This window comes from Tupaia chinensis, unplaced genomic scaffold (genome assembly GCF_000334495.1).
Source record: "Tupaia chinensis unplaced genomic scaffold, TupChi_1.0 Scaffold148441_1, whole genome shotgun sequence".
Lineage (NCBI taxonomy): Eukaryota > Metazoa > Chordata > Mammalia > Scandentia > Tupaiidae > Tupaia > Tupaia belangeri.
In genome coordinates, this window is record NW_006208290.1 from 383,668 (window position 1) to 406,856 (window position 23,189).

The window sequence follows — 23,189 nt, forward strand, 5'->3', positions numbered from 1 at the left end:
TCCCAACATGGTGGCCTCAGCAAAAAAGAAAAAGAAGAAGGGGAAGACTATCCCCCTACAGACTTTCTGACTGAGGATGGAGGGACTGGTGGAGGAAGCACCTATGTCCCCAAACCAGTCAGCTGGGCTGATGAAACAGATGACCTGGGAGATGTTTCAACCACTTGGCACACTAACAATGAGGATGTGTATAGGGCACCTCCAATTGACCATTCTATCTTTTCCACTGCTCCACTGGCTGCTCGGGAACCCAATATTGACCGGAGTCATCTTCCCAAATAGCCACCCTACACTGCTTTTCTAGGGAACCTGCCCTATGATGTGACAGAGGACTCCATTAAGGAATTCTTTAGAGGATTAAATATCAGTGAAGTGTGATTACCACGTGAACCCAGCAATCCAGAGAAGTTGAAAGGCTTTGGTTATGCTGAATTTTTTTTTTGAGAGATTTTCACTGTAGGGCGCGTGCGCTCGCCAGACAGACAGAGAGAGACATAGAGACAGAAAGCGAGAAATCACTCCCCAGGGGGGATGGTCACGCCGCAATCCCTTCTCCTCCATTCTCCTCTCGGGATCTTGGGCACGCACGCACACGCGCCCGGTGTGAGTTTTTTAAGCTAAGTCTCGATGAAGAGTCTCTAGGTAACAGGAGAATTCGAGTGGATGATGCTGATCAAGCACAGGACAAAGACAGGGATTACCGTTCCTTAGGCAGAGATAGAAATCGGGATTCTGATAAAACAGATACAGACTGGCGGGCCGTCCTGCCAGAGACAGCTTTGATGACTACTCACCTAGAAGAGGTGATGATAGCTTTGGAGACAAGTATCGAGATCATTACGATTCAGACCGGTATCGGGATGGGTATCGGGACGGGTATCGGGATGGCCCCCATCGAGACATGGATCAGTATGGGGGTCAGGATCACTATGATGACTGAGGCAGCAGAGACTATGATAGAGGCTACGATTCCAGGATAGGCAGTGGAGAAGAGCATTTGGTAGTGGGTACCATAGGGATGATGACTACAGAGGAGGTAGGGGCCGCTATGAAGACCGATATGACAGGCGGGACGATCGGTCATGGAGCTCCAGAGATGGTTACTCTCGAGGTGATTATAGGTGAGATGACAGAGGTCCTCCCCAAAGTCCCAAACTGAATCTAAAGCCTTGGAGTACTCCTAAGGAAGATGATTCCTCTGCTAGCACCTCCCAGTCCAGTCGAGCAGCTTCTATCTTTGGAGGGCCAAAGCCTGTTGGAACAACTGCTAGAGAAAGAGAAGTATAGAAAGGCTACAAAAGGAACAGGAGAAATTGCAGCGGCAGTTGGATGAGCCCAAACTAGAATGACGGCCTCCGAGGAGACATTCAAGTTGGCAAAGTGAAGAAACTCAGGAATGGGAAAGGTCGAGGACAGGAAGTGAGTCATCACAGACTGGGACCTCATCCACATCTAGCAGAAATGCACAAAGGAGAAAGAATGAGAAGTCTCTAGAAAATGAAACACTCAGTAAGAAAGAAGACTGTAACTCTCTAACTTCTAAGCCTCCCAAACCTGACCAGCCTTTAAAGGTAATGCCAGCCCCTCCACCAAAGGAGAATGCTTCAGTGAAGTGAAGTCCTAACCCAACCACCATATCTCAGAGCTCAGACACAGAACAGCAATCTCCTACCAGTGGTGGAGGAAAAGTAGCTTCAGCTCAACCCTCTGAGGAAGGACAAGCCAGGAGAGATGAAAATAAAGTAGATGGGATGAGTGTCCCCAAAGGCCAAACCGGGAACTCCAGCTGTGGTCCAGGAGATGGAGGGAACAAAGACCACTAGGAGTTAACCTGAGCCAAAGAAAGCTGAAGAAAATCCAGCCTCCAAGTTCAGTTCTGCAAGCAAGTATGCTGCTCTGTCCATTGATGGTGAAGATGAAAACGAAGATTACACTGAATAGACCTCTTAGTCCTGTGCTTTCTCTTTGTCTCTCTTCACCCTGGAGCACTCAAGAACAAATCAAACCTCCATACAGACAGACAAGACAAAATAAAACTCAACATCTCCTAGAGACCTTTCTTAACTTTTTTTTTTTTAATGAAATGAAATTCTGTTGCATGCTGTTGCAGCCTTTAAAGTATTGAGGTAACTGGAGAATCGCCAATGTAGCCAGAGAGAAAGAGACTACAGCTTTCTAATGGAAAAGTTGTGGTGTTTTATGACACCATGCAGTTGCCTGTGTGTTTAGTGCCTAGGGGCCTCCGCTTAGCAGAAATGGTATTGATATGACTGGAATCTAGTTGGGGAGGTGTAAGAAAGTGTGAGATTCCTACCTTTTAATTCTTCTTATCCTATTGTGGCATATATGAATTCTCAAACATTACCTGAATAAATTCCCATCCTTGGACAGGTAGATTTAGTCTCAAGTTTGTTTTAATCTCCAAGTGGCTGCCAACCCCTCTTCTTATTCACTTCTGAGTTACTGGGGCCAGCCTAGGGGGAATTCCTTCTTTTATTACCCCCCAAGGGGGTAGTCGAGAGTGAGTCTATGGGCCACTGAAGAATAGGACTGCTTGGGGACCAAAATAAATGGAGAAATCGAGGTTTGAAAAGGAGCTTTTGGGAGGTGATGAATTCTTTGCAGCATGTAACAGGGAAACAGTGTGACCTCCCATAAACACATGAGTGGTTTCCAGGAACAGGAAGTGTTTAGGGCTCACGGGAATTCCCAGTCTTTTATGTGTCCTCGTTTTGCCCTTTCTAAACACTGTCCTTTATGAAAGTTCAAACATATCCACATTCTGTCCAGACCGTGACACTTTAAAATTCTCCTTTTCTCATTGTATTATTTGTCGTGCCACTCTTACCTCCCAAAAAGCATTCTCTATTTAAATCATATACTTGATCTCTTAAGCATTTTATCTCTCAGCCTCTCGGAGCCCTGGGATGAGGAATCACTGCTTTTCTCAAGCAAATCTGGTCCTTAATGTGTTTTGATGCCTTCCCTCCATCCATGCCTGCTCCTTCTGCTTTGACCCGTTTACACATCAGAATACTCTAGAATTGATGGTCTTAGGTGGTAAATAAGGGTTCATAAATAGGGACAGTGAAATGGGAGCCTTGCAACCTTGATTGGGGTTTTTGTTTTGTATTTTTACAAGTTTTCTTCTCTCCACTGAATCCCACACCAATGCTTGAGTTTATAATGTGGTCTATACTGATGCGTGGTTTTGTTTTTTAAATCTTCCCTTTAGAGAATAAATGATAACTATTTAAAAAGAGACAACTATTTAAAAGTCCTGGTTTCCCTTGAGATACAGTAGCTTACCTTGCTAGCTTTTATGTGCATCTTTCTATATATCAGCTTGATAGTTGGTATCTTCCTCCATCATGGGCAACGTCAGTACCTGCAGAGATGACACTTCAGTCTCTTGTCTGTAAGCCCTTCTCCCTGCAGTCCTCGGTTAGACCCTGTCCAGTCACACAGGGTGTTGGATTCTGTGTGCTGCAGCAGTGGGCATGATGAATCATTTACCCAGTGGACAAAAAATATACCAAGAATATTAATCATAAATAATTGGCATGGGTTGGCTAGTAGCTAGGAAGTGGGCTTTTAGAGAGAGATACCCAAGGTTGATATTTTTATTTTTAAAAAACATTTGTTGTAGATAATGGAAAGGTAGAGTGTGTCCTCTTTGTGTCTACTCTCCTTACAAATAGTTGTATCCAAAAAATGTTTCTCCCCACTCCCCTGCCTTCCTCCCACCCCCATTAAAATGAAAATGGAGATTTATATCCCACTCCTGAATACATGTAAAATTTGTACAAAAATATCTTCTATGAAAATGATTTGTAATCTGTAGACTTAATACCTGGGAGATGTCTTGACATGTAAAATCCCATCCTTTTAGTTGTAGGTTTTTGTTTTCTCCAAATAAATCTAATCTTTAAAGTTCAAAAAAAAAAAATGTCAATCCCCCAACCCTGCTTTGTCTTCTTTCTACCTGTACCTCCCCTGTGGCCCTGGCAGACACTACATGTTTTTAATTTACAGTTACTATTATTTTTTTTTCTTTTGTCTTTTGCTTTAGAGCACATGTGGTCACTGGAGAGAGACAGAAATAGAGAGAAAGTGAGAAATCAGTCCCCAGAGAGATGGGCATGTCACAATCCCTTCTTCTCCATTGTTTTCATAGGATTTGGGCACTAATGCACACACACCTAGTTCAGTCACAGGGTTCAGCACTTGAACCGCTTAGTCAGCCATGTGAAATTCAGCTGCTTTACCCTCCATGTCACCTGCTGGCCCTACAGTCATGTTTAAGCTTCAAAAATAAGAAGTTGTTTTCACAAAATTTTGTTATATTCATTCTACTCACTGAGTTTTGTGCGTAAAGTCAGACATGCATTCACAGATATGTATATATCAGCTGTACTTGCTATTGAAAGTATTTAGATTAATTAAGAAATACTATGAATCGATAAAATGTGAAAAAAAAAAGGCACGGGGGACCAGAAGATGGCATAATGGTTACATCACTGGACTCCCACATAGTCAAACGCAGTTTGAGTCTTAGACCCAGTGGCTTAAAATTAACACCAGGCATGTGTGCACACATGCCCAAAATCCCGAGAAGAGAATAGAGGAGAAGGGATTGCAGAGTGGCCATCCCCCTGGGGGCTGATTTTTTGCTTCCTGTCTCTCTTTCTCTCTCTATCTCTCTGGCAAGTGCATGTACTCTAAAGCAAAATCTCTTTTTAAAAAAGTATGGAAAGCAACTATAGATACCAGAGACAGTGTGGGAGGAGGGTAGAAAATGGCAGATGGTTAGAGGGAGGGAATCAAGGGGAAAAAAGGGAAGAAAAAAGCAAAATACATAAGAAGCAAGAAATGGAAAATTATCTGTTGACAATGACATCAATAACATTTATGGTATATTCTTGATTGAGCCAATATACAGTGTATTCTGAATGGTAAAACTCATTTTTGTATGTTGTAGTGATGTACAGTGAATGAATGTAAAATAAATTTAAAATTTTAAAAAGACACAATTTGCAAAAATTCACACAAGATGTCAATCTGAAAGCACCTGTACCTTATTGAAGAAATTGAATCAATAATGAATAACTTTCCAAAGCAGAAATCACTAGGGCAAAGTGGATTTGCAGGTTAATTCTACCAAATATTTAAGGAAAAAATATATATGATCCTTACCAGAATATTAACAAACTAATTCTAACATTTATATGGAGAGGCAAAAGATCCAGAATAGCTAACATAATATTAAAAGAGAAGAATAAAGCTGAAGGACTGACACTAACCAACTTCAAGGCTCACTATAAAGTTGTAGTAGTTAAGATACTGTTATAGGAAAGAATAAACAAACAGATTAATGGAACAGAATAGAGACCCCAGAAATAGATCCACATAAATCTAGTCAACTGATCTTTTACGAAGGAGCAAATACAATGCAACAGAGAAAAGAGTCTTTTCAAAAAATGCTGTTGGGGAACCAACAGTTGGTATGGTAATTAAGATGTTGGACTCCCTCATGGCTGACTGCAGTTCAATACCTGGACCCAGCAGTCTGAAAATCATGCCTGGCACATGTGTGTGCATGCCCCAAATCCTGAGAGGATAATGGAGAAGGGATTGTGGCATGGTCATCTCCCCTAAGGAGTGATTTCTCACTTTCCCTCTCTCTGTCTTTCTGTTCAATCCTCATTCCAACCTAAATGCCAAGTGCTTCACACAATGGAATAAAATGAACAGATAAAATATTGCTTGGATAATTTTAATCTCACATTGAAAAAAAAAATCAAGATTTCAGTTAGCAACTATTAACTCTTACCACAAGTCACTGCTTAGGATTTCCAGAGGTATATCTATATACCTACATATATTTCTATCAACTTATATATCTTGGTATGGATGTTAATATAGTGTTCTGGAAAGTAAATTAGTTGCATAATCATGGAGAAAATATTTTCTAATATTTATATAAAAACAAATCAGCTACCCATACCTGGCATTACAGTGGAACTTTTTTTTTTAAGAGAGATTTTTGCTATACGGCATGTGCACATCCCAGAGAAACAGAGAGACAGAAAGTGAGAAATCACCCCTAAGAGGCCTTACCATGCTGCAATCGCTTTTCCTCCATTCTTTCAGGATTTGGGGCATGTGCGCACATGTATCTGGTATGATACCTCCGGGTATCACACCTCCGGGTCCAGGACTTGAACAGCAGTCAACTACGTGTGAGTCCAGTGGTGTAACCATTATGCTGCCTGCTGGTTCCTGCAGTAGAATGTTTGCACATACAAACTTTTTTTTTTTGAGAGGTTTTTTGCTATAGGGCGCATACGCTAGCCAGACAGACAGAGAGAGACATAGAGACAGAAAGCGAGAAATCACCCCCCAGGGGGGATGGTCACGCTGCAATCCCTTCTTCTCCATTCTCCTCTTGGGATCTTGGGCACGCACGCACACGCGCCCGGCGTGAGTTTGAAGCCACCGGGTCCGGGACGTGAACCGCGGTCGACTACGTGGGAGTCCAGCGACATAGCCATTACGCTAAGTGCTGGTTCTCCATACAAACATTTTTGAATGAAGTAGATACCAAGGGTTTCAAGTGAGATGTGCATAAATGGTCATGGAGTAGGAGATTGTTATATGTTGCATCATAAATCACTATAAAATTTCAGTGTTTAAGGTAGGAAATATTGCTTTTTCTGTAAAAATATAAGTAGAGAAAGAATGTGTTTTTTCTAAAACACTTGCAAGTCTTTCATCTTCCAGAAATCCACCAAATTTACCACCCCCAAATTTACATTCATGAAAATATAATAATAAAACCGAGTTTTAGTAATATTAAGAAATACAGGTTAAGGTTAGGGTTAGAGTTAGGGTTAGGGTAATGAGAAAAATAAGAAAAAAATGCAGGCCCAAAAAAGGTAGTGTGCACTGCTAAGAGACTGTGCCAAATGGAAGGCTGGGTTCAATTCTCAGTCCAACTTAAATGTCAAGTGTGATGGCATAGGTCTATAATCCAAAAAACTTGGGAGGCTGAGACAAGAAGCTAGCAAGCTCAGGGCTGGCCTGGGAAACATAGCAAGACCTGGTCCTCCAAAAAGCTGTGTGGGTTGGCCAGTGGTGTGGGGGTTAAAGTGGCTAGATCCCACATGGCTAACTTGGAGTTCCAGACCCAGTGACTTGAAAACCACGCTGAGCACATGTGCATACATGGCCAAAAATCCCAAGAGGACAATGGAAGAGAGGGGATTACAGCATGGCTATCCTGCCCCAGGGATGATTTCTCACTTTCTCTGTCTCTGTCTGTATAGCTAAATTCATTTTATCAAAAAAAAAATTTGAATCATTTATAGCATTTATTTTCTGTGGGAACTTAAAAAATCTTTCAAAGCCACCATTGACAAGTGCTTAATTTTATGGCAATACATATTTATCAGTCAGTCCAGGTGCTTAGTATATGTTTTAAGATCATTTATTTGAGCCAGGCAATACTCACATCATATAAAAATCATTCTTAATTTTGTATCACAGGTTTGCTGTGAGGTTTGAATGTGGGCAATTCATATAAAACATATATGCAACCTAAAATATTAACATAACATAGGCACATCACTAATATATAATAATATCCATTAATATGGGTACCAAGAAAAAGTTTTAATGTCAAAATAATTTCCAAATTAGAGACAACTTATAGATATATAATAACCTTAAAATTGTTGCTATTATTAGTGAAGATTAACTCTCATTATTCTATCTAGTTCTGTTTACATTCTAGGGTTCTCTTGGTTTTCTGAGGTCTAAGTGGGTCACCAAGGCCTGACTGTATTAACAGGTAGCAATGTTACTCCAGACACCTTAAATCATCATTTTTCTATCTTGACAACTTTGTGTTAAGCCTCATATGCAGGGCTAGCCCTATAACTAGAGCAGGCACAAAATAATGACTTCATAAAGAACACTGGCAATAGTGTGCAATGAAATATATATTTACAACCTATAATGCTATTAAAATTATGAGGGTTTGGCTAAACTTATGGTAAAGAACTCAAAGGATAAATTTAAGCAGTCTGTCAATTTCACTCATTAACTCTCACTATAATGCATTCATTCCTTGGACTTAGAACTCGAACTGAAAATAACTGAATATATATTTATTTTGGCAAGGGTAATGACAGAGTGTTTTGTATATATATAATGATAAGTAGAGAATGTTCACGTTTTCATATGAAATATGAATGAACTCTTGTGCCACAGATATTGTAATTTAACATATTTTGTTCTGACAAATACTGTTGAAAAATATCTACCAGGTATATATCACTGGCTAAAGATGGAATGTGGTGTGGAAATGATACATAGTTATACAGTGGGAGTTATACAGTGGGAGATTATTAAATATTTAATTATAAATCATTTCTTCACTTCAATGGTTACATAAAAATTATTATTTTCCTTATAAGTCAACACAAAAACTTTTCTTCATACTTGTCACAGTCCATGACCTTATTATATAGCATCTACCCTATAACTCTTCATGATACTCAAAGATAATTACCTCAACTAGTAGAATAACCCCTTTCAGTGCCAGCAGGTGGCATAGAGTTTAAGGTGCTAGACTCCCTCATGTCTGACCACTACTTGAGTCCCAGATCTGACAGCTAGAAAATCATGCTGGACATGTGTGCATGGGTGCCCAAAATCCCAGGAGGAGAATGGAGGAGAAGAGACTGCAGTGTGGCTATCCCCACTGAGGAATGATTTCTCACTTTCCCTCTTATTGTCTCTCTATCTCTCTAGTGAGCTTTTGCCACACATTCTATGGCAAAAACCTAAAAAAAGAAAAAACAAACTAAAAAGAATAATCCCTTTCTTTGCCTACTGGTCCACCAGAACAAGGAGCCTAAAGTGACCAGCAGGTAATTGTAGCTTCAGATCTGGTAGAACATTTAAAATATTCCCTCATGGAAACATTCCCCCCTTGAAAAGCAGAACCTTGAATTTAGCAGAGCCTGAGTATATAGAAACAATATGTACAAATTGTTTAAGTGGTTACTGGATTGATTTCTGGGCCTATCTAAGCTATGTAATCTAATTATTAGGAACACAACACTGACACCAGTTTTTAGTATGAGTAAATGCTATAGTTTGAAAGTCTCATCCAGAAATTGTGTGTTCAAAGTTGGTGAGCCATTGTAATAGTGTTGAGAGGGTAGAGAATTAATCTAGTTATATTGTTGAAAGGTGGGGCCTTTGGGAGGTGATTGGGGTTGGATGACGTCATCAGGGAGGTACCCCCACAATTGACTCCTGGTAGATTTATAAGAGCAGACACACGGACACACATGCTTGCTCTTTCTCACCATGTGATACCTTGTACTGCCTTGGGATTCTGCAGGGAATTCTCATCAACAAGAATACCCTCACCAGACATGACCCCTTGCCCTGAGTAAACCTCCAAATCTGTGAGCTAAATGAACCTCTATTCTTTATCAATTACCCAGTGTAGTATTAAGTTATTAGCAACAGAAAAACAGACTAAAACAGTACAGATATCTTATCCTGGAGGATAATATTTAGAATCTTCAAGGTGTTGTCCTCTATCCAGTGTCTTCCTTGAGCCATTACCAGGACAGCAATTGATGTGTTGAATCATCTGATGCTATAAGAGATTATATGCTATAATACAGGACTAGGGAATCCCGTGGATCATGTACTCATTGCCACATCTCCTTCCACATATAATGAGTCCGTCCCTCCAAGACAATGTTAGGAAGGATCCCCTGTCACAAATTAGGTATTTTGTATGTTTCAAATCATAATGCCAGCAGAAATACTAAGGAGAATGAAATCAAACTAAGCCCAATCCTGGAGAAGGTGCTAATTTTGTTAAAGAGGAATCACTGCACTCTCCATGGTAGAAGGATATGAAGTAATCAAATTAACACCAAGATATTAGCTGATCTTGGTGAATAGCCCTTGTATAGACTTCATCCTTACTATCCTGGCTACGCTATTCATAGGTCTATTGTTGCTCTATTGGAGGTGCCTCTCTTTTTATCTCTCTCTCTCTCTACCTCTCGAAGAAGAAATAAACTATTAAGGATGAAAAAGTACGGAATTTCCAGGTGATTTGCAGGACTCTATCAGGTCGAGTTGTGGCTCCTGGTGGTGCTGAGACTATGACAAGTCATCTCTCTTTCACCCACCCAATATACAATGGTGGAACAAGTATGGAATAACCACAATTAAACACTGTCACTTGCAGAGGCAAATTACAGCGGACATTGTGAGTGTATCTTAACCAAGATGTTGGAGATGTTCCTTTAGTAGGCCTTGATTATTTTTCCTATTTACTCTATCAAGTCAAATTGTAGCTCCTGGTGGTATGGAAACCACGAACTAAAATGACAAATCATCTGTCTGTCACCCACCCAATATGCAATGATAGAACAAGAATGGAATAACCATAGTAAACACTGTCGTTTGCAAAGGCAAATTACAGTAGACATTGTGAATTCTCTCACCCAAGATGTTGGAGATGTTCCTTTAGTAGGTCTTGATTCTTTTTCATATCAGTTCTCTTATTTGTTGCTGTCTATGGCTCCATCCTTTACCTTCTGGATGGTTCTTCCTTTTCCATTAACTTCCTCAGCTATATCTAAAGTGAGAATTATGGAGTATGTCCCCATGAGGGTTATGCATCCTTCTTAACTAGCCTGCTTCTTGCCTATAGATTTGTGATAGCCTAAGAATTGTTTTTTAAATATTATGGCCTAAATTAAGTTCAATTGTTTTTCTTTTCTTTTCTTTTTTTTTTTTAAATTTTGCTGTAAGGGAAGTGCTCTCACAGAAGACAGACAAAGAAAGAGTGAGACAGAGAAAGTGAGGAAGCACCATTCATGGGGAATGGTCATGCTAAAATCCCTTCTCTTTCATTTCTTCTTATGGGATGTTGGGCACACATACACATGCGCTTGGTGCGGGTCCAGGACTCAAATTGTGTCTGCCATGTGAGATCCAGTTGCCTTTACTTCCACATCACTGACTTGTCTGTGGCCTGTATTGTTTTCATCTTGGACAGAACAAGGATTGATTTAAGTCTTTGTTCACAGGCCTTTTTCATTTAGACTCATAGTTTAACAGTCTGATTATATCAAAAACTTGGTACCCCTGATTTCAATCAGTTCTGTGCACCATAACCACACCCCGAGTCCTTTGGCAGGCAAAGCAATTATTAGATTGGTAACCTCTTTTCTGGCAGTTTTTATTTGTTTGCTTCTTGTGGTTGTTTTGTTTTGTTTTGCTGTCCCTGAATCTCTCTGTATCTTGACTGTAGATTAATTTAAAACCGTCTTTCATGGGAAGAACATAAGATGCCCTGAGCAATGTTATTTAATTAAAATGTTTGGGGATATAATGTTGTTAATCTAATTTATATCTGATATCTTTTAATAAATCAAGGTGTTTTAATGGGCATTTGACCCTCAAATGCTCTCTCAATCTTATCTTTTTACAGTTTGGGGTTGAAATCCACTTGGGTTTTCCAACTAGAAAAGGTAAAAAATTTCTGTACTTTTCATTCTCCTGTATTTTGGTATACAAACCAGCTAATGCTTTCTTTCTTTCTTTCTTTCTTTTTGGAGAGGTTTTTGCTATAGGGCACGTGCACTCGCCAGACAGACAGAGAGAGACAGAGAGATAGAAAGGAAGAAATCACCCCCCGGGGGGGATGGCCATGCTGCAATCCCTTCTTCTCCATTCTCCTCTTGGGATCTTGGGCACGCACGCACGCACATGAGTTTAAGCCACCAGGTCCGGGACTCAAACAGCGGTCGACTACGTGGGAGTCCAGCGACATAGCCATTATGCTAACTGCTGGTCCCTAAACCAGCTAATGCTTTTTGAGCTCATCTTTTTCTTGTGCTATCTTGCTAGTCAAAGCTATCAGCAATCAACAGACACTACTATACCTACTATTAAAAGTATCAACACTCAGTTTTCCTGGTCCTTCCCCTAGAATATCCTATTAACATCTTTTTCTAATCTCATAGAATTACAAGTTTCTTAATTACATGTATTGAGTCTATTGCAAGTGTCAGTTTTACAAGATTTTGGCCCCTGCAAAATTCTGCCACAAAACCACTTAGCCAATCTCACACTTCAGACTTTTGTTATGGCAATACTCCATATATGGCACCAGTTTCTAAATTAATCAGGATAGGTTAAGCTAGGCTATAGTAACAGTCCAACAGTCTCAATGGTTAACAACAGAAAATTATGTTTCTGATTCATATAAATTGCACTATGTATTCAGACAATTCTCCAGGGTATCTGTCCACTATTTGATGACGAAGTAATCAGACTTCTTCAAACTTAAAGTTCTAGCATCTCAACATCAGACCTCCTCAGTTATTTCAACTAGAAAACAGAGGTGTCAAGAAAGTCGCACATTAGCAATGAAATGTTTCAAACAAGGCCAGGTGCAGTGGTGTGTACCTGTAATCCCAGAGACTTGTGACGCTAAGGCAGGAGGATTGCAAGTTCCAGGCTATTGTGGACAACAGGGAGGCCCTGTCTAAAAAAGAGCCCAGTGTCATGGCAGTATAACTGTAGTTCTGGTTACTCAAGAGACTGAGGCAGGAAGTTTGCAACACAGTGAAATCTGTATTTAGAAACAAAACTCAACCTAGAAATGAAACACATCAATTCTGTTCTTAGACCGTGGGCCAAAAACAGTTTAATGGTCCTGACTAATAACACAAAGGCCAATGTTTTCTGAATGAACTGAATAGATTCTTTTGAAAACAAAAACAAGACAGCTAGGAATTATAGATTTCCAGTGCCCATAGAATGGAAATGAACCAGATATTGTTAAATTCTAATATATACCTCAGATACTGTTGGAAATAGTATAGCTAACAGGTAAAGAAGATACCTGGAGTCACAAACTCTAAATCCTAGCTCTAGCTCTGTCACTTGCTGCCTGAAAAAAAATGGTTTAAACCCTTAGCCTTTGTTTGAAAATGTTGGTAATATTAGCTACCTAAGTGGATAATTACTGATTTTAAATTATTGTATGCTTGTACAAAACTTACAGTTTCTGGTGCAAAGGGAACATTTGATTAGTTATTTAACATGATTCATATTACGGAAAATATTGTGATCCACTAAGCTGTGATCATGACTGGTAAAAACTGCTGCAGACATCTCAGGGACAGCATGGCAGAACCACTTGTAACATACACATTAAGATAGTTCTCAGTCATTTTCCAGTTTTTAACAGACTAGGAATATATTGGCACTGTTATAGTCCCCACAATAAATTAGAGTGAAGACCATGATGATAATAATGTGTTGACAGGGAGAAAATTACTGTGATAGAGGTTCTTTCATTTTGCTAAAATGTCATGTATTTTGTGGAAAAATAGTCATTTACTATAATCAGGAACCACTTCAAAATTACATGCTGAAATAAAAATTTGAAAAGGAAACACATAACAAGAGTAAGTAAATGACCCTGAAGAGGCTTTCAAAAAAGCTGTTTGTAACAACCTTTTATTTGGTTTCTGCAAATGCTGTTATAAATGCTATTATCCTGGTAAGTAATTTTACTCAACCTTTATCTGCCATCAATGAGTATTCTTGAATAAATAAAATTTCATAATTCATATCAAATGATGATTTAGCCCTTTTAAAGGAAGAAGTATTACAAATGAAAATTTTTCTGTGAGAGAACTCATAAGTTAAATATATTTTAATGTTTGTAACATAAGAATTTATGTAATATATTATTTTTTCTAGTTTTAGGTAAGAAGTTCACTATAAGTTTAAAACTTATAATAAGTGACAATAATAGATAATATATTCAAGAGATATATTAAATAAATGAAAGGCCTCAAATGTGTACTTTTCTCAATCTGTGATTGAATGTTCTTCCAGATTTATAAAACTGACATATGTTCTATGATCTTATTAACAAAAAGAAAATTTCACATACCAATACACCTTTTCCTTCTTCACCTCAAAACTCTAGATAACTTACTGTGTATTATTCCACACTCTCAATATCCATTGTGTGCATGTGTGTTTGTATGTGTATGTATGTCACATAACAATACATCACAAGTATCCCTCCTGGTTATTAATAGAGATCATAAAATCATTCTTTCTTAGTTGAAGAAAATTGTCTATTATGAATTTAGCACAATTTATTCAAGCATCTACCAATTGGTGAACATATAATTAATTTATAATATTTTTTCATTATTGACAATGCTTTAATAAACATTCTTATGCTTTTAGAGTATATCAATAAAAAATATGCATCTCTATTTGAAAGAACTGGAAATTATTCCTTCTGCAAGTGATTCATAAAATAGTGACACAGACAATATGAACATAGAATAATGTCAGAAATGCAGCTGAGTTTTAAAAATGATTTCCAAATCATTTATTTAAAATGTGTGAATAGTGTTAGTTTCCTATGGCTGCCCTAATAAAACAACCCAAAGTAGGTGACTTTTAAAAAAGTACATTTATTCTCTCACACTTATGAAAGTTTAAAGTCCAGAAATCAAGGTATCAGCAGATCCATGCTCTCCATGAAGGTTCTGGATCAGGGGTGGGGGGCAGTTCTTCCTTGTCTCTGCTAGCTTCTGGTGGTTGCTGGCAATCCTTGGGATTCCTTGGCTTATAGAGGCATTGCTCCAACTTCTGCTTCAGAAATTTTAATGAAATATAAACACAGCCTTCTCCCCTATGTGTGTATATCTTCCCATGGCATTCTCTGCTCTCCATCTCCATCTCTGTCTCTTATCTTCAAATATTAGATTAGTCTACTTTAATCCAGTGTGATCTCCTTTTAACTTGATTTTATCTGCAAATTCCTAATTTCAATTTAAGGTCGTATTCACAGGTAACTGGGGTTACAATTTCAGCATCTCTTTTTTTTTTTTTTTTTAGAGGTTTTCGCTATAGGGCGCGTGCGCTCACCAGACAGAGAGAGACATAGAGACAGAAAGTGAGAAATCACCCCCCAGGGGGGATGGTCATGCCGCAATCCCTTCTCCTCCATTCTCCTCTCGGGATCTTGGGCACACACGCACACGCGCCCAGCATGAGTTTAAGCCACCGGGTTCAGGACTCAAACCACAGTCGACTACATGGGAGTCCAGTGACACAGCCATTATGCTAACTAGTGGCCCCAATACACTTTATTTTTTTAAAACCAACTTTAGGTTCACAGAAAGTGAGCAAAAAGTACAAAGTTTTATCAGCATACCATGAAATAGAGGTACACTTATTAAAATTGATGAAAACTATTGTATATCCACACATAATTATTCCCTAAGTCCACACCTTATATTGGGGTTTATACTCCATGTTGTACATTATATCATTTTGACAAATGTATAATGACATGCAGCCATCATTACATTATCAGACAGAATAGTGTCATTGACCTAAAAATCCTCTATACTTTGCCTATTCATCTCGTCCTTCCCCATAGCGTTATCGACTTTCGTGAATTAATTTTCAAATCAATACATATAAGTCAGGATGAGATTCCTAGACTATTAGACAAGTATTAAATTAAGTCGCCTTTATGTTCTTGAAAATGAAAGGAGTGATGTCCAACAAAAGTCTAAACAACAGAAAACAATTTCCTAGTGGCAAGATTAACCAAAAATATCAGTTTTACTTAAAATAATGGTTTAAAAAGAGAAAAATCAAATGAGAAAAGAAAAGACTGAAATCACCCTACTCTTAGAAATTACAATTCTTTTTTTGAGTACTAGTTTCATTATAAGGGATCAAGAAACTATTTTCTTATTGTAAATTTTTATTGGTCAACAACTTACTAACCTAACACTTTGTCTACATTTTCAAAAATTCAACTGTGTACATAAAACAAGTCATGTGGACTGTCTTTACACAAGATGAAATAATAACAATACTGGGAACCAAAAGAAGAAAATTAAGTTTTCTCATTTTTCCCCCTTTCTCAACAAAACATTCTTCCTTGCTTGATAAGTAACAGCTAACTTAAATGTACTGCAAAATAAATATGAGCACTTCCCTGGAGGTACACCATTCACCCATAATGTTACACTGGATTGTGACATCAACAGTCCTTTTTAAGTGTCAATATGATACCCACTCCCTTCTCCAGGTGACTCCCGAGAGTGGCTCAGGTGAGGCTCACACCCTGGAGCAACCAGGCTTGAGATGCTGGAACTGAGTACTAGTGACAGTCGCTGTTTGGGGCTAGTTGCCAAACAGAGAATGCTGTCCTCAAGAGATAACTCCCTTCTTTACTTTGACTTCCAGGTCCATGATCCATGCACGGCAGGGGTTCCTTCCTCCAGCCTGGGATCTCCACCAAGGTCACTCTGAGGATCAGTGGGGCTTTGAGCTCTGCTGTCTCAGCCATTCACCTGGCACCTTTGAGTTTCCAATGCCCAGTGTGCTGCAGAGGAAAGATTTCACTATTTCACCATTAACATGCCATTTATGGTACTTTAAAAAAAATTCCTTTTATAAGAGACCAACAGGTGGTTAAGGCACTGGACACTCCCACATGGCCGACCACAGTTCAAGTCCCAGACCTGGTGGTTTGCTTTCTCAATTTCTCTCTCTCTCTTTCTGTGTGTGTGTGTGTGTGTGTCTTTGGTCAAATTAAAATGAATGAATAAATACAATTAAATAATTCTTTTTAAAAAATTCCTTTTATCAAATTAAGAAATTTCCCTTTTATCTCCTGTTTTCTAGGAGTTTTTCATATGGTATTGAGTTTGATAAAAAGTTTTTTCTGCCTCTGTTGTGATGATCATATCCTGCTTTCTATCAATGTGATGAGTTAAATTATTGCTTATAAGTGTTAAATTATTTCCTTATTCCCAGAATAAATTCAACTTAGTTGTGATGTGTTTTCCTTATACATACCTAGACTCATTTTGCTAATATTTTGTGTAAGATTTTTGCATTTATATTCACAAGAAGTATCATTCTATGGTTTTCATTTCTAATAATATTCTTCCTCAGGTTTTAGTATCACGGTTATAATAGCTTCATAAAAACAGCTAGAGAGGGATGAGCCGACAGCATAATGGTTACGTCACTGGACTCCCACATAGTTAACTGTGGTTTCAGTCTGGGATCCAGAGACTTAAAACTTATGCTGGGCACATATGTGCATGTACCGAAAATCCCAAGAGAAGAATGAAGAAGAGACTGTGGTGTGGCCATGCTCCCTGGATGGTGACTTCTTACTTTCTGTCTCTCTGTCTCTCCAGCAAGCACAGGTGCCCTATAGCAAAAATCTCTCTGTAAAAAAAAAAAAAAAAGGTAGAGATATGTTTTGCTCCCTCTTTTTCTGTTTTTTTGTTTGTTTGTTTGTTTGTTGTTTTCAAAAGTTCATGTAAGATTGGTGGGATTTTTTGTTGTTGTCATTTTCAGGTTTTTTTTTTTTTTGGAAGAATTCACTATGAAACCACCAGGGTCTAGTATTTTCTTTGTAGCATACGTAATTATGAAATTAATTTCATTACTATGTATAAGACTATTTGGGCTGTGTATATCTTTTTTTTAAGAGAGATTTTTTCTATAAGGCACATATGTTTGCCGAAGAAGCAAAAAGGGACAGAGAGACAGAAAGTGAGAAATCTCCCCCCAGGAAGGATGGCCCCACCGCAATCCCTTCTCCTCCATTCTCCTCTCAGGATTTTGGGCATGCACACACATGCGCCCAGCATGAGTTTCAAGCTGCTGGTCCAGGACTCGAGCCGCAGTCAACTATGTGGGAGTCCAGCAATGTAATCATTATGCCATCTGTTGGTGCCAGATTTTGTATATCTTCTTGAAATCAGTGTTTACAAATTATATTTTAAAAAAATAATTTGTGTATTTCATAAAAAGAATCAAATTTTTGTTTATAATATCCTCATACACCTAAGTATCTATAGATTCTGCACTGATGTCCCTTTTCCATTACTGATACTTATAATTTATGCTTTCTCTCTGTTTTTCTCCATTAGTATTGCTAATGATTTATCAAGTTCACTAATTCTTTCAAAAACCAAGTTTTAGCTTTATTGATCTTCTCTATTGTCTGTTTTCTATCACTATTTCTTTGGTTTCTGCTCTTATTACTTCTCTCCATCTTTTTTAGAGTTTGATTTCCTACTTTTTAACCTTTTTGAGGTGGGTGTTTACATCATTGACTCTTTGTTTTGTTTCCTTTTGATTTTTTTGTTTAGTTTATAAGCCAGAAGGCGTATGTACTCACAAAGGAGAGACAAGGCGGAGAGACAGATAGAGGAAGAAAGCATCCCCCAGTGGCATATGGTCATGCCACAATCCCTTCTCCATCATTTATCCATTCTGTTGAGATTTAAAGCATGCACACACAGTATCCTGTGTGTTTTTTAAACCAGCAAGGCCAGGATTGGAATCGCATAGTCAGCTATGTGGGATCTGGCCACTTTAAACAGTAGGCCACAGTATTAGCTCCATCAGAGACTTTTAAACTTTCTTTTTTTCTAGTTTAAAGGTTTCTCTAAGCACTGCTTTAGATGAGTTGGATGAATTCTGGTGCCATATTCATATATATATATTTATATAACAGCTTTCTTTTTGTTCTTATACGCCTGATATTATCTCTTTCAGTACTTTTACTATCAAATTTTCTATGACTTGGGACCAGCAGTTGGCGTAATGGCTATGTCACTGGACTCCCATATAGTCGACTGTGGTTCGAGTCCCAGACCCAGTGACTTAAACTCATGCCAGCAGCGTGTGCATGCATGCCTAAGATCCCAAGAGGAGAATGGAGGAGAAGGGATTGTGGCGTGGTCATACCCCTGGGGGGTGATTTCTCACTTTCTTTCTGTCTTCATGGTGAGCGCACATGGCCTATAGCAAAAACCTCTCAAAAAAATTCTATGACTTACTTACATAAGCAGCACATAGTGGTGATTTGTATATTTTTTTTAGTCTTTTGTTTTCAGAGAGATTTTTGCTACAGGGCACATGTGCTTGCCAGAGAGATCAGAGAGACAAAATGAAAAAGCACCCTCCAGGGGGAATGGCCACACCACAATCCCTTCTTCTCCATTCTACTCTCGGAATTGGGGCACAGATGCACACTTACTTACATAAGCAGCACATAGTGGTGATTTGTATATTTTTTTTAGTCTTTTGTTTTCAGAGAGATTTTTGCTACAGGGCACATGTGCTTGCCAGAGAGATCAGAGAGACAAAATGAAAAAGCACCCTCCAGGGGGAATGGCCACACCACAATCCCTTCTTCTCCATTCTACTCTCGGAATTGGGGCACAGATGCACACATACCTGGCATGAGTTTCAACCCACTAGGTTAGGGACTTGAACTATGGCGGGTCATGTGGGAATCCAGGGACATAATCATTGTACCTCTGCTAGTCCCTGTAACTTGTGTTTTTAACAAATCTGATATTTTTTGTGTTTTTTACCTTTTTTTTTTTTGAGAGGGAGAGGTTTTTGCTACAGGGCATGTGCACTCACCAGAGAGACAGACCGCAAGAAATCACCCCCCAGAAGGGATGGTCATACCACAATCCCTTCACCTCCATTCTACTCTCGAAATCTTAGGCAACTATGTGGGAGTCCAGCAATGTAATCATTATGCCATCTGATGTGCACACACTCTTGGCATGAGTTTTAAGTCACCAGGTCTAGGACTCGAACCATGGTTGACTACGTTGGAATCCGCAACATAACTATTCTGCCATCTGTTGATCCCACTTTGTCTTTTAATCGGAGTACTAAGTCCATTTATATTTAATGTGATTACTAAGAAATTGGAGCTTTAAACTAGTATTTTATTATTTTTAATTTTTTTCCTTTTTAATTTATTTTTCTCCTTTACTGCCTTCCTTTAGATTTATCAATCTATTTTTTTAAGCCATTTTTTTAGTTCATTTTTAATGCTCCTTAGCTCATCTGTGATACTTTTTTATTAATAATCTTGTTACCCATGATTACAACATTCCTTCTTGGCTTATTAAAACCTGCCTTACCACTTTTACCACTTCCAAGACAATGTAAGGCCCTTAAAATACTTCAACTGCATTTATACTCTCCCACCGTTTGTGTTGTAATATGTATTTTAATTGTACATATATATTAAACTCTAAAAGGTATTATTGTTGTTTTAACTAACCAATATTTTATGTATTTACACATATTCACCCTTTCTAGTATTCTTAGTTCCTTCTCAAGTTATCTTGCTTTAATTTTACCTTTTGCCTAAATAACGGTTTGGTATTTCTTGTAGTATCTATCTGATAAATTTTCTCAATTTTCATCTTAATACATTTTTGATTCACTTCATTTTAAAAGAATTTGTGCAAGATTGACACCTTTTTTGTGTGTGTGAGAGATTTTTTGCTATAGGGCACGTGTGCTCGCCAGACAGACAGAGAGAGACAGAGAGATAGAAAGCGAAAAATCACCCCCCAGAGGGGATGGCCATGCCGCAATCCCTTCTCCTCCATTCTCCTCTCGGGATCTTGGGCACACATGCACACGCGCCCGGCGTGAGTTTAAGCCACCGGGTCTGGGACTCGAACCGCGTTCAACTATGTGGGAGTCCAGCTACATAGCCATTACGCTAACTGCTGGTCCCAAGATTGACACTTATTTTTCTAAACATTTTGAAGATATCATACCATTGTCTTCTTTCACTATTTCTGAACAATCAGTTGTCAAGCTTATTGTTACTCCTTTGAAGATGTTTTCTAGTTACTCTTAAAATTTTCTCTTTATCTCTGGTATCCATCAATTTTATTTTGATGTACCTAGATGTAGTTTTCTATCTCACTGCTACCTTCTTCCACAGTTAAGGGCCACATGGATAATCCAGAATAATCTCCTTATTTTAAGGTAATCTGATTATTTTAATTCCATCTGCAACCTTAATTCCCTTTCATCATGTAATGTAACATATTCCCAGGTTCTATGGATTAGAGCGTGGACATCACCCACTTGCCACATTCATTATGCTGCTTCAGATTTATTTAACCTTTTAAACTTATTGTTTGATGCTTTCCTTCAGTTTATGGATAATTCTTGGCAAGTATTCTTCTAAATATAGCTTTTACCCTCTTTCTCTCTCTTTTTACTCCTCAGATTTCAATTATATGTTAGATATCATCATGATGTTAATTATATTTCTCATTCTTATGTCCATATACACCAATCCTTTTCTCTCTGGGATTTAGTCTGGATATTGTCTACTGGCCACTGACTAGTCTGTCCATTAATTTGCTCTTCTGCTGTTTAGTATTTGTTAAATTTATCTACTGAATTGTTAATTTCAGTTATTCTTCAAGTTATTCTTGAATTTTCACTGGATTCTACCTATAATTTACATATCGCTGGTAAAATTTCCCATCATTTCTCTTTATTTTATTGAGCATATTAATCAGTTATTTTAAAGGCCAGAGTTGATACCTCCAAGTTCTGTATCACCTGAGCACCTATTTCTATTGTTTGTTTCCTTGCTTTGGGTCACATGGTCTTGCTTGCTAGCATGCCTGATAATTTTTTATTGAATATTAAACATTGTATATGAAAAATTGTAGTGGCTCCAGATAATTTTATCTTCCTCAGAAGAAGATAAAACTTTTTTCTTTTCTTTTTTCTTTGGAGAGGTTTTCGCTATAGGGAGCGTGCGCTCGCCAGACAGACAGAGAGAGACAGAGACAGAAAGCGAGAAATCACCCCCCAGGGTGAATGACCACGCCACAATTCCTTCTCCTCCATTCTCCTCTCGGGATCTTGGGCAAGCACACATACCCAGCATGAGTTTAAGCCACTGGGTCCGGGACTCGAACCGACATTGACTATGTGAGAGTCCAGCGACACAGCCATTACGCCATCTGCTGGTCCTGATAAAACTTTTTTCTAAACAATAAAGTTGTGGTAGATCACCTGATGCAGATAAAGTCATTCCACTGACAGTTCACCTTTGCTCATATAGTGTATCCCTTCCTGGAACTCAACTAAATATCTAGGTTATTTACAAGTGTCCTGCCTCCTTAAAGATTCCTGAATTTATATTTCTGCCTTCTCAATACTGGACATCGATGATATTTGTACCATTTCTTTTCATTGCCAGAGGGTGCATATGTCTCCCAAAGAGAGAGAGATGTGCAGGTGAGGGAAATAAAGTACCCCCAATGAGGCATGTCACACTACAATCACTTCTCCTTCATTTCTCCATTCTGTCAGGATCTGGACCACACATAGATGTTCACATGTCCTATTTTTAAATCTGCTGTAGCTGCTTTTCAAATCATGGTCTTCCATGTGGAATCCAGCACCCTTAGCCACTAGGCTATGGGGCCAGCCTGCTTCATAGTATTTTTAAAATCATATTTTTTTCTTTCTTGAGAATGAGTTATGGGGATGTAGGAAGCAAGCACCTTCAGAAGGAACTCATGCTGCAATTTCTCACCTCCCACCCTTCCAGCCAGCCAGGATTATGAGTATATATAGGTCAACCAGGGAAGCAAATGCATGATCTTCCATATGCATACAGCATTACTTGAGCAGCACAGCAATGCTGAGCTCCAAGGAGGCCCCATAGCTTTATAGCATTTTAGTAGCTGCTTGATGCTTGGTTTCTTTGCCTCTCATGCTGAGCTGGTACAGCTTAAATGTTAGCTAATGCCTCAAGGGGAAATTTCATACAAAATGCTGATCATACTTCTCTGTAGCTTTATCTTACTCAGTTCAGGATGTTGGAACAAAGTATCATAGACTAGGTGGCTTAAGCAACAGAAATTTTAGTTCAGGATGTTGTAACAAAGTATCATAGACTTGGTGGCTTAAGCAACAGAAATTTACTTCTCAAAGTCCTGAGACTGAGCAATATTCAAAATCAGGGTACCACTATGGTCAGGTTGTACTAGGGCCCTCTTTCTGGTTTACAGATAGTCGTGTTCTTGTATTATATTTTATATGAAGAAAAAGACAGAAATAGAGAGAATATCTTTTATGTCACTTCTTATGTTACTAATCCTATTTGTGAGGGCTCCACTCTTATGACCTAATTACTTGCTAAAGACCCCAACTCCTAATACTATCACATTGGGGATTAGGATTTGAACATAAAACTTTAGGGA

The 23,189-nt window shown here is 38.5% G+C and overlaps 2 pseudogenes; both read left to right on the plus strand.

The window, feature by feature from the left end:
- Positions 1-7: 7 nt before the first annotated feature.
- LOC102483807 (eukaryotic translation initiation factor 4B-like) lies at positions 8-1,942 on the plus strand (annotated as a pseudogene).
- Positions 1,943-13,531: 11,589 nt separating this feature from the next.
- The window catches only part of LOC102485488 (rab GDP dissociation inhibitor beta pseudogene), a 12,538-nt pseudogene continuing 2,880 nt past the window's right edge, over positions 13,532-23,189 (plus strand).